General features: G+C 38.4%; 1 protein-coding gene across 2 annotated transcripts in view; it reads left to right on the top strand.

Moving 5' to 3' along the window:
- LOC114325287 (uncharacterized) overlaps nt 1-13,046 on the top strand; it is a 774,118-nt gene that overhangs the window by 401,542 nt on the left and 359,530 nt on the right. For both annotated transcript variants that reach the window (XM_050646557.1, XM_028273305.2), the window contains one exon: nt 9,292-9,311. The gene's annotated coding sequence lies outside the window, so the exon portion shown is untranslated. The remainder of the gene's footprint in view (nt 1-9,291; nt 9,312-13,046) is intronic.

Below are 13,046 nucleotides of genomic sequence, written 5' to 3' on the forward strand. Positions count from 1 at the left end.
GACAAGATCACCTACTTCGAAGCTTTCATTCTTGCAGCGAGAATCATATTGATCTTTCATTCTGTCACTGGCTATCTGGATGTGTTGTCGGGCAAGTTCATGAATGTTGTTCATTCGTAACTTCAGGCGGTCTACGTATTCTTCGCCTGCAACATATTCCTCGGAAGGTCTGCAGCCAAACTCTAGGTCGCAGGGCAAACGAACTTCACGACCCAACATCAGGCAGGTTGGTGTTTGACCTGTAGTTTCATTCACGGCCGAGCGGTAGGCCATCAGGAATAAATGAATGTGTTGGTCCCAATCTCGCTGATGTTCAGATACAACTTTGGACAAGTGTTTACCCATCGTTCGGTTCATCCTCTCGACCATTCCATCTGATTGAGGATGCAGGGGTGTTGTTCTGGTCTTATTGGCACCAATCAATTTACAAACGTTTTGGAAAAGAGCTGACTCAAAGTTTCGCCCTTGGTCGGAGTGGATCTCCAAGGGAACACCAAATCGGCTGAAGAATTCTTCAACAAGTACCTCTGCAACGGTAGCAGCTTCTTGATTCGGTAATGCATAGGCCTCGGTCCATTTCGTAAAATAGTCCATGGCTACCAGAATGTATTTATTTCCAGCATCGGTTTCTGGAAATGGACCTGCAATGTCGATTGCTACTCTTTCCATAGGACTTCCAACATTGTACTGTCTCATGGGTGCTCTCTTTTTACCAACTGGACCATTACCGGATGCACACAGTTCACATTTCCGGCACCATCTTCTTACATCATCTTTACAGTTCACCCAATAGAACCGTTCTCGAACCTTTTGCAGAGTCTTCGTAATACCAAAGTGTCCACCTGATGTACCGTCATGCAACTGACGCAATACTTCTGACACTTTACTTTTAGGTACAATCAACTGAAGCTTAGATTCTGTACCATCATCGTTCTCAAAGGTTCTGTACAGAAGATCATCTTTTAGTATCAGGCAATTCCATTGGCTCCAGTAGGCCTTGACTTCCGGACTACATGCACTAATGTTTTGCCAACTAGGTCTCTCACCTCGACGCATCCAATCCAATACTCTTTTTATACATGGATCGTCTTCTTGGGCTTCTTGTAACTGTTGTGGCTGCCATTGCTCATTAACGACGGTGGTTCGTCTCACGGGGCAAAATCGTTCCTCTAATTTGGCACAGTGATTACAATTTGCACTGCATGGTCGTCTCGAAAGGGCATCAGCATTTGAATGAACTCTTCCGGCCCTGTGTTCTATCTCATAATCATATTCTTGAAGTCGTTCCAACCATCTTGCCATCTGGCCCTCTGGATTACGGAATTGTATGAGCCATTTTAGAACAGCGTGATCTGTTCGAAGAAGGAACTTTCTGCCGTACAAGTATTTATGGAAATGTTCGCAAGCCTTCACTACACCCAGCAGTTCTCTTCTGGTAACGCAATAGTTTCTTTCTGGTTTCGACAGGACTTTGCTGAAATAAGCGATGACTTTTTCCTGTCCATCCTGGATTTGTGAGAGAACAGCTCCTATGGCACTGTTGCTAGCATCGGTATCCAAAACAAATTTTCCTGCCTGTCCCGGGTAGCTTAATATCGGTGCACTGATCAGAGCCCTTTGTAGTTGTTCGAAAGCTTTTTGACACTCCTCACTCCATGTATATTCTTTGCCCTCCTCCGTCAACTTTGTTAGGGGCTTGGAGATATTGGCAAATCCTTTGACAAATCGTCGGTAATATGTACATAGGCCAAGGAAACTTCTAATTTCATGTTTATCTTTTGGTACTGGCCAATCTTTAATTGCATCAATCTTTTCAGGATCAGCTGTTACACCATTACTCGATACAATATGTCCTAAGTACTTAACTTCTCGTCGAAACATGTGACATTTCTTCGGACTTAACTTCAAGTTCGCTGCCCTCAATCGTTGAAAGACGTCTATTAGATTCTTGGCATGTTCATCAAAGGACCTTCCAACCACAATTACATCATCCAAGTAAACCAGGCATGTTTTCCATGTTAGACCTCTTAAAACTGCCTCCATTAATCTTTCAAATGTGGCAGGGGCATTACATAAACCAAACGGCATAGCCGTAAACTGCCAAAGCCCTGATCCTATCGAAAATGCGGTTTTCTCCCGATCGGCTGGCTCCATGTCTACTTGCCAATATCCACTTTTTAAATCGAGTGTGGAAAACCAACGAGAACCGGAGAGAGTATCCAATGTATCGTCTATTCTGGGCAAAGGATAACTATCTTTTTTTGTTACCGCATTGAGCTGGCGGTAGTCGATACAAAAACGCGTTGAACCATCTTTCTTCTTTACCAGAACTACTGGTGATGTCCATGGACTGTTCGATGGTTCAATTACCCCTTGTTTGTCCATATCCTTGATAATCTCTTCGGCTTCATCTCTTTTCGCAAATGGAAGTCGTCTAGGCCGTTGTCTGATTGGCTGAGCGTCTCCGGTATTTATTTTATGCGTTACTATGCTTGTTTTTCCCTTATCCTTCGTGTCAATAGCAAAAACATCTTGATACTCTATCAGCATAGATGTCACTTTTTCCGTTCGTTCATGATCAAGATCTTGGCATCTTTCAATGATCATCTCAACAAGCTCCTTTGGATACTTCGCCTTCGATGATTTCTCATTGGTATTCACAGAGCAAATTGAAGCCACGGGAACACACTGCCCGATCAAAGCTCCTCTACTTAACTTGATAGCAGTTTCCCTTAAATTCATAACTCTTACAGGGATCACATCTCGAACTTTTACCAAAGTTTTCGCCGTTAGGAACTCGACATTATCCACATCTTCGACCATCCTTAAACTTCCCTCTCGGCAGTGTCCATCAAGCATGGTCATCAGAATTTTCTCACTATTACCGGGTATGGTTACGTCGCATGTAGTAAGTAAGCGGATGACATCTTCTTTGTCGTCGTGAAAGGGCAACTCTTCACCATTGATCTTGAGAACTCCATTTTGAACATCCAATATTGCCCCCACTTTCCTTAGTACGTCCATCCCCAATATGAATTCGTCGGAGATCTCGGCAATTAATACTTGATGTTCAACTGTGGTCTGGCCAATGGATACTGACATATTAGCCTCGCCATATGTATTAATTAGCTCACCAGTCGCTGTTCTAAGCTTTACTGTTGCAGGTGATAATTTATTATGGTCTCGTACTACATCTGGACGTGCGATAGTTCTCGTTGCACCTGTATCCACCAAAAATGATCTACATCTATTACTGATACGACCTGCGATGTATAAGTTGTGGATTCCACCGGAGGACGTAAGGTTGACAGTTACTATGGGGGCTCTAGTTCTCGAGGTCGGCAGTTGCCCCTTTGGTGTCGACCCGCTCTAGTTTTCCGACGGCTGTACGATCTTCTTACAATTACGACGAATGTGGCCTACGTCTCCACAATTCCAACATCTAGGCTCGCGTCTCTTTGGCATCTGATTACTTAATACTCTCCGTATCATTTCCTCCAGACGTTCATCGTTGTGTTCGTCACTTTCTTCAATGGTTCTTACTCTATGGCCTCGTGAAGTTTGACTAGCCGTTTCGTGTTCCAATGCAATAGCAAGTGCTTCATCTAAAACTTTCGGTCTTGCTAGTCGTAAAGCTTTCTGTAGTTCATTATCTTTCAGCCCATTGACGAAGGTATCTACTGCAATTTCTTCTAAAACGCTGTCTGGCACCTCTGGATAAGCCAACCGCACCACACGAGCCACATCTGCTTCAAATTCTTGCAGATTCTCACTTGCTCGTTGACTTCTACTTCGCAGTTGTGCTTTGTATACTTGTTGTAGATGGGCATCTCCATAGCGTTTTTCTAGACGAGTGAACAAGGTCTGGTAACAATTTTCTTGACCCTTGGGAATTGACCTTAATATATCTGCAGCATCACCTCGTAAAGCAGCAGTCAAGGAAACAGCCTTTTCTTGTTCGGTCCAATGATTGGCGGTCGCAATAGCTTCAAACTGTCTAAGATATATGGACCAAGAGGACTTTCCATCAAATGGTGGTAATTTGAATCTCATATTATGCGACGTTTCGTCTCTCGGTAGTTCATCTTTCACTAAAGGATCTAACGTTGCTGCATTAACTGATGGTTGTACTTTTGTATCGGTTATCCTGCTCTCTAGCTGTTTGATCTTTTCTTCTACGGTCTCTACACTTTTCTGCATCTTATCGAATGTTCTAGAAACTTCTTCAAATTTCTCATTGTTCTGTTTACAAACTTCTTCTAGTTTTTCGTTGTTTTGCCTACAGACCTCTTTAATTATTTGAGAAGTCTCATCGAATCTTTTAGCAACATTTTCGAATTTCTCGTCGCTTTTTCTACTAACTTCTTCAAGTTTCTCGTCGCTTCTTCTACTAACTTCTTCAAGTTTCTCGTCGCTTCTTCTAGAAGTTTCATCGATCGTTTCAGAAACAGTTTTTAATTTCGATAAGATTACTTGTTCTGCTGACTGGAAGTGGAACGTCTTTGGGTCTTCTCCGTTCTTCGTGAGGACATCCTCGAGTCGTGCTTGTAGGACTATCTTGAGCCCACTGCTGTCCAGATCCCGTTCCTCGAGCTGTTCACGGAGCTGTTTTACTGTAAGTTCTTGTAGCAACATCTTTGGTCGGCACACACGTACTTTCCAAAATGTCTTTTAACAGTCTTTCCGAATACCGAACAATCAACGCACTTTAACTATTCCCGACGAATAAAGTCCAAAAGTATTTTAAAGTCTTTCCGAATACCGAACAATTAACGCACTCCGGTTATTCCCGACGAATAAAGTTCAAAAGTATTTTAAAGTCTCTCTGTAATTCACTTATTTATATCGCACTAAGTTAACCGAACATCGACACCAACTGTAGCGTGATTAGTGTAATTACTTCTAATTACAATAAAACCAGCGGTTCGTAATTTATATACGACTTTATTTTTTATTTATACAAGTTTACTTTACAAACTTTAGCTTAAGACTAACTCTATTTACAAATATGTCCTATTTATATATGCGATACAGATATTCCAGAAATATCTATATATCTCCAGCTATGTCCATGTGACTCGACCGCTTGCACGTCATCGGCGCTGCATCGGCGTATCTCGAAACATCGATAGTGTTCTGTCTGTGCGGAGACGGGAGCTGGTATACGAGGGTAGGTCAATAATTATTTTGTTACAATATTTTCAAATACTGAAAGAAGTGGCTGAATTATTTCATATTAATAATAAATATATTAGGCCTGGACCTGGATCCCTCGTACCAAAAAAAAGTTTATTAAGGCTATGGGTATATAATTCGCAAATATTTTACGGCTATCCGTACTTTTTCTGTCTTTACACGGCAAATTACGTGTAGTAAAATTCTCACTGGTATGGAAACTGCAGATGTAAACGTTAGGTTGACAGTGACATTGTCATTAGAAAGGTAGAGATGGCTATTTCGGTTTCGTTCAGTTTTTGAATGTTCTTGGATAACCTTTACTTGTATAAATGATAGGATTATTTTTTCACTAATTATGTATTCAGTGGTTACCATTATTTATATACTATACAAATAGTCGAAAAAGAAAAAAAGTTGTAAAGTTATTTTAATAATGTCCTGTTACCATGGAAAGCTTAGATAAGGTCAATACTATCAAAATTAGATAGACGTCATATCTAGGGCACATAATGCGCCATAGGGAATTTGAGCAGCTCCAGGTAATATTAGATGGCAAGATCGAAGGTAAAAGGGGTTAAAGAAGAAAGAAAAAATCTTGGCTCCGAAACATCAGAGATTGGACTCACACAACAGGAAATGACTTAGTTCATCAAGCCCAGAATAGAGAGAAATTTGCCATATTGACCGCCAACCTCAATAGAGAAGTCACTTAGGAAAAGGAGCCGAAAATATCATTTTATTATTTTTCTTCGAGAAAAAAAAGCGTTAAAACTCTCCGTAAAAAGCGAAGCCGTTTATTATAAAATCTTAAAATCATCTTTATTAAAATATGAAGTCAACATTTAATAATTCACTCAAGAAAATGGGCGGAATGCATAAAACGTAGTAGATGCTATTGCTTCAGCAAATAGTCACTACTTTGTAGCATTTTCTTTTACATAAAAGTAGGTGCTTTTGTTGAGAAGAACTTACTACACAACAGAAGTACCTACTACTGACCAGAAGTATCTACTACAAAGCGTAGCGCCAGCCGTGTCTGCATTACACCAATCGTGATGGAATTAGTTTTCCATGTGCTTGTGATTTGTGAATTAACATTTTTACGTACCAAATTATTAGAATTGTACATGAGTAAAAATGAGTGACTCAGATCCGAAGCGACAAAAGAGTTACGCGAGGATAAAAATGAACAATTGTTATTTGTTAATCTTCTTCACAATTATTAAATTTTATTTGATAAAAGAATGACTCCAAAAATTAAGAATCTTCTTCTTAGTTTGTAAATTTTTCTATGACACACATTCATAAATGCTGCCATATTGTAACAAAAAAATACCTACGCCGAAGACGTCCACCCACCAACTTTACTTAAACTGAATCAAAATACTACTAAACAAGCACATACTTCAAAAGCGTAGTACATTCTTCTATGTAGGCTGGTAAATAGTAGCAAATACTACGGAGAAAAGCAAATGCTTTTTAAGTGTAGTGAAATCTTCAAAAATGTAGTACGTACTTGAAGCATTAGCATTTAATACATTTTATGCCACCATGGGCACTTTACTTTATAACTAAGCTCGTACCTATTTACGGTTATCGGAACAAACTCTTATAAAATAATACTTTTATTTGAACTTTAATGACTTGAAATACTTGGATTTTCCATAAATAATATATAAACAATAAATAACTTTTTATTAATTGTACGCCTTAAATAAATTATTATTTTTCAAATACACTATCAATACTGTTTAATAAACAACTCTTTGATTGATTTTATTATCATCGTAAAAGCGTTAAAAAGCAGTAGCAGAATGAACTGCTATATCAAAATAGCGGGTCGGACACATCTCTACTTGTCAATAACTGTCTTGAGTCTTGTCATAACGTTATATTTGAATGAGTGCGTTGTATGACAAATATAGCGAATGTTCGATTTCCACGGACATGGCGTCCATTTTTTTCGAATCCTGAAAAACCTAATAAATATTTTTAAAAAATTTAAACACAAAATGAAAGACTAAATTATTATCGAGGGCAGAAAGTCCCTTAGAATATAATATAAGAAGTTTCTTTCGAATGAGATATTTGAAATTAAAAATCACACTACATTTTCTCTTAGTTTTTCACCCCTGTAACTTATTAAAATAAACATTATAGAAGTTCTCAGGGACTTTCGGCCCTCGCTAATAACATAATCTTTCATTCTGCGTTTAAATTTTTCAAAAATACTTATTAGTTTTCTCAGGATTCGAAAAAAATGAATCCCCATTTGAATAGCATTGCAGCCGAAAATACGTACCGATCCTGTTAATAGCAAGCTGAAAATTTGGTAATAGCTTAACGGTGTCTAGTCGGACAAACTTTGATGTACGGGAACACTGGAACAGGGGAAGTTTTAATTGTGAAACAGGTTAACCATTTGGAACGTCAGACTACGAAAACGTCCCATTTATTTTGTCGGACAGAACTTTCAATTTATTTGTTACCCTTTCATTAAACTCTCATGCAAAAATCAGACAGATATTTATCACCTGTCATAATTCCTGTCATTTGACATGTTCTACGTGTCGGACTTATTAAAATGCCCAATTGGTGATAAATACCAGTCTGATTTTTGCATGAGAGTTTAATGAAAGGGTAACAAATCAGTTGGAAGTTCTGTCCGACAAAATACATGGGACGTTTTCATAGTCTGACATTCCAAATCTTTAACCTGTTCCACAATTAAAACTTCACCTGTTCCAGTGTTCTCATACATCAAGGTTTGTCCGACGAGACACCGTTAAGTTATTAACAAATTTTCAGCTTGCTGTTAATCAACACTTTTTTGGTACGCGGATCCAGGCCTATATCGTTATGGGAACACTATGCGGTCCTTTCTTCTCCGGACTATCACTTAATTTTGGAATAAAACTGGACAATTGACATGTATTATTTTATTATATCAGAAAGGAACCTACGCCAAATACGAGAAATGATGGGAGTCGCACATACAATAATTGATGACATAAATGGAAAACAACTAATATGGTACGGCCGAGTACCATAAAGAGGAAGGCCGAGAAGAAGCTGGAGGGAGGGAATTGTCAAAGGGGCATAACCCGTTTTCGCCTTGTCTAAATATGGATTGCACGAAAAGGTACTACTGAATGGCCCAGCTTTATTACCAGATTATTTTTTTGAGGGGTTATCTCAAGTATAAAGTATAAGGTATGTGCAACACAACCAACTAGCATACCAGATTATTTTTTTGAGGGGTTATCTCAAGTATAAAGTATAAGGTATGTGCAACACAACCAACTAGCATTGCAGATCTCAAAAAAGGGACAAGAAAAATTACGAAAGTTTCACCTTAAACTTCAAATAAAGTTAGGGATGGATTGACGGTCAAACAGTCAAGCGGGCCAGACGAGTTAAGGCACACTCACTTCACTGTGAGTGGTCTAGGTCTAGTAGGTTGATGGTTCACATCCCGCCCATAAATAAAAAAAAGAAAGATCTGCGACTACACACTGTTTCAGTTGTACAACAAGTTTGACGTTAGATCGTATCGTCTGTAAGTCCCTTTATGCACAGCTGTATCGGATTGACCTATGGATGGGCAGTACGGAGAGAGTAGCAGAATACACATTCTGTTTCTATTAAGAAACTTTTAAGAGTATAAAATTATACAGGGTCCTTCTTCTTCTTCCAATTTCCAATCGTATTGCTCTTTTTACGCTGTCTCTCCATCTATCCGTATTTTTGGTGGCACATACTGGATTAACGAAGTTCGGGTTTAATATTTTAACTATCAGTATCAGTTCATTAGGTTGGAGATCGCCCTCGACTTCTTTATTGGTCGTTGATACAAGGTACCATTGACAAGGTACTGTAATACCTACAGTACTATAAAAAAATAGTCTTACGTGAATCACCCGATACGTTTATATTTTTGTTCAGAACTTAGTTATGTTTAAAAGTTGACTTGTCCCTCCATTTTTATAATTTTCTGAAATAATGCCAAAAATAATTATATTCCATAATAGTTTTCCGCAAAATATTATAATACAAAAATGATTTTAAAAAATTATTTTATTGAAATTTTCACCCTAATTTTTTTTGTTTCAGAGAGCTGATGTTTTTATTTGGTAAGTCAACTTTTGTATTACCTAGCTAGTAAGTAGTATAGAGTATAGAGCCAGCGAAAAGAATCGTAATGTAAACAGACCATGAAATTACTGTATTTTTTCTACTTTAATTTACTGTACTATATTTTCTGAGAGCCAAAAAATCCAAATTACATATTTCTATTTGCTGTGATTATAATATTCCAATTAATATACACAAAGATAACAATGTCAGGCCATGGAGTTGGGGTGTTTACATTGTAAAATGACGTGCACCCTACCCTTCGTGCTATGGCATGCTGGACGAGCCATACAGCCTGTAGTCAACACCCCGAAGTATGAGCGGGAACACAAAGTGTATTAATACTCATACGCCTATGAAACGCACCTGGCGGATCATAAGGGCCTTCACATTTTACTTTTTTTCAACTAGTCTTGAGTGAAATGTCTTTAATCTTTCCTATCGGCCTCTCTTGGCTACCTCTTCTTCTTCCGACCCCGAATGGCTATTAGGTTTCCGAGGGCAGACGGGTCACTATATTTCTTTCTACAACCTACCTGCTCTTCATGGAATGATTGCCGGTATAAGCAATCCCCCACTTACTGACCAACGGCTTCGGGCGGATGAGTTGGTAAGTGGCAGGGCACTCTTTTGTCCTGAGACTGAGAAATCGGTCTAGAAGGCGGATGAACCCTACAGAATGGTAAACGGTATAAGAATGCAGAAGGCAACGGGAAACCACTGCATTAAAGACTCATGTAGTATCCCTAGAAATCGTCATGGCTTGCAGAAATGACAATCAACAATCTACTAATCATGGTTCTCGGATGCCAAGATTCGGCAGGGGAAGAAAACAGTAACGACAGGGCTTCCCAGGCCGTTAGTCAGCGAAATCCCTGTTCCCTAAATATATACAAATCCACCTACAAAATCGCTACATGGAATGTAACAAGTATGTATGAACCTGGGAAACTGAGGAATATACAGCAAGAGATGATGCGACTAGATATCGATATATTAGGAATAAGCGATACAAGATGGGTCAGTTCTGGCGAACTCAATACAGGCAATGGGCGAATCTATTACTCTGGAAGCAGCGACACCCAACACAGATATGGAGTTGCTATGATCCTCAGTGAAAAAGTAAAGAGATCAGTAACAGGCTTCGTTCCGGTGTCCGAAAGAATTATAATGTTGCAGTTATTGACAACTCATGGAAAAATGAACCTAATTCAGATTTATGCGCCAACTGCTGACAAAAATGAGGAAGAAATAGAAAACTTTTATAGCGAACTTCAAAAAACATTACAGTTCACAGCATCTAGAGACATAACAGTGATCATGGGTGATTTCAATGCAAAAATTGGCGAAGGAAAATGCTACCCTAATGTAGAGCCATATGGACTTGGCGAACGAAATGATAGAGGGGATCGCCTAATAGAATTTTGCCAAGAGAATAATGTTATAGTCGCAAATACATTCTTTAAATTACCTAAACGACGCCTTTATACATGGAAATCGCCAGCTGACAAAGACAACAAAATCGTCAGAAATCAAATTGACTACATCCTAATAAAGCACAGATATCGAAACTCAATTCAGGCAGTAAAGGCATATCCAGGAGCAGACGTATCTTCTGATCACAGTCTTCTTATTGCTAGGTTTCAATTTCAACTAAAAAAGACGCAAAAAAGCCACAACAACAATAAACTTAACATACAGAAACTTAAGTCAGAAGAAACAAAAGAAAATTTGAAACATGAAATCAACACAAATCTAGATAGAAACCCAGGAAATAATTGCAACGTAGAACAGCAGTGGCAATTCTTCAAAACCTCTATATTAGAGCCAAGTAAGAAAGTACTTACAACAACCAAATGTAAGAAAGAAGAATGGATGACGGAGGAAATTCTAGAGTTGATGAATGAAAGAAGAAAAAACAAAACAAATAAGACCCGCTATAAACAGCTTCAAAACCAAATAAGAAGAAAAATTAGGGAGGCTAAAGAAACCTACTTCTCTGAAAAATATAAAGAAATAGAAGAACTTCAAAACAGATATGACAACTTCAACCTACATAATAAAGTCAAAAAACTAGCCGGAATAGGAAATAGAAGAACCTCAAATATATTGCTCGACAAAAACGGAAATATTATAATGGAGACAAAACGAAAACTACGACGATGGAAAGAGTACATCGAGGAACTATTTCATGACCAGAGAGAAGCTAGTACATCCGTAGATAGCCAAACCGGAGACGTAGGCCCAGAGATAACCAAATCAGAGGTTAGTCAGGCAATAAACTCTATGAAAACTAATAAATCTGCTGGTCCAGATGAATTACCTAGCGAGCTGATAAAGTTGGTCAACGAGAAAAACTTGGACATAATAGTAGAACTGTTCAACGCTATCTATACTACGGGAATCATCCCTAGAGAAATGTTGACATCAGCATTTGTGTGTTTGCCAAAAAAAGTGAATGCCAAAGAATGCAGTTACTACCGAACCATAAGCTTAATGTCACATACCTTGAAAATTCTGCTGAAAATTATCCACGCCAAAATACACTCTAAACTGGAGCTGGATATTAGCGACACTCAATATGGCTTCCGCAATGGTATGGGCACCAGAGAGGCATTATTCTCCTTCAACGTGCTGACACAGAGATGTTTGGATGTTAACCGTTCTCTTTACGTCTGTTTTATAGACTACAATAAAGCGTTTGATAAAGTAAAACATGACCGACTCATGGAAATTCTAAAAACTAAAAACCTAGATGAAAGAGATTTAAGACTAATAACACATCTCTATTACAATCAGCGAGCAATAGTAAGAATAGAAAAAGAAACATCTGAAGAAATGGAAATAAAGAGAGGAGTCAGACAAGGCTGCATACTATCACCTCTATTATTTAACGCCTATTCTGAAGAGGTAATGCGAGAAACTCTGGAAAATGAAACAGTCGGCATAAGAGTAAATGGAGTCTTAGTTAATAACATCAGATATGCAGATGATACAGTAATCATAGCCGATATTTTACAAGACCTGCAAATACTCATGAGTAAAATAGTAAGGTGTAGTAGGGAATACGGACTCTCTCTCAATATCAAAAAGACGAAGTTTATGAAAATTAGTAAAAACAACCATAATACTAACGAAATCTTGATAGTAGAGGGCCAGCAGATCGAAAGAGTAAAAAAGTACACTTACCTAGGAACACTTATAACCGAAAATAATGACTACTCTGCAGAAATCAAAGTCAGAATCGAGAAAGCACGTTCTAATTTTATGAAAATGAAAAAGGTCCTATGTAGCAAAGATTTAACATTAGCTCTTAAAGTACGCCTAACAAAATGTTACTTATATAGTGTACTATACTATGGACTGGAATCATGGACGTTAAATGTAGAGACAATGAGACGACTTAACGCCTTTGAAATGTGGACCTATAGAAGAATTATGAGGGTTTCCTGGGTAGATAGAGTTACGAACAATGAAGTACTGAGAAGAATAGGTAAAGAGAAGGAAGTTGAACTTACAATTAAAGAAAGAAAACTACAGTATCTCGGACATGTGATGCGGGGCGAGAAGTATGGCATCCTGCGACTCATAATGCAGGGAAAGATAGATGGCAGAAGAAGCATCGGCAGAAGACGAATTTCATGGCTGAAGAACCTCAGAGAATGGTTTGGATGCAGCTCAAAACAACTATTTAGAGCTACTGCCTCAAAAATTAAAATAGCTATGATGATTGC

The sequence above is a fragment of the Diabrotica virgifera genome, chromosome 3, assembly GCF_917563875.1.
Source record: "Diabrotica virgifera virgifera chromosome 3, PGI_DIABVI_V3a".
NCBI lineage: Eukaryota > Metazoa > Arthropoda > Insecta > Coleoptera > Chrysomelidae > Diabrotica > Diabrotica virgifera.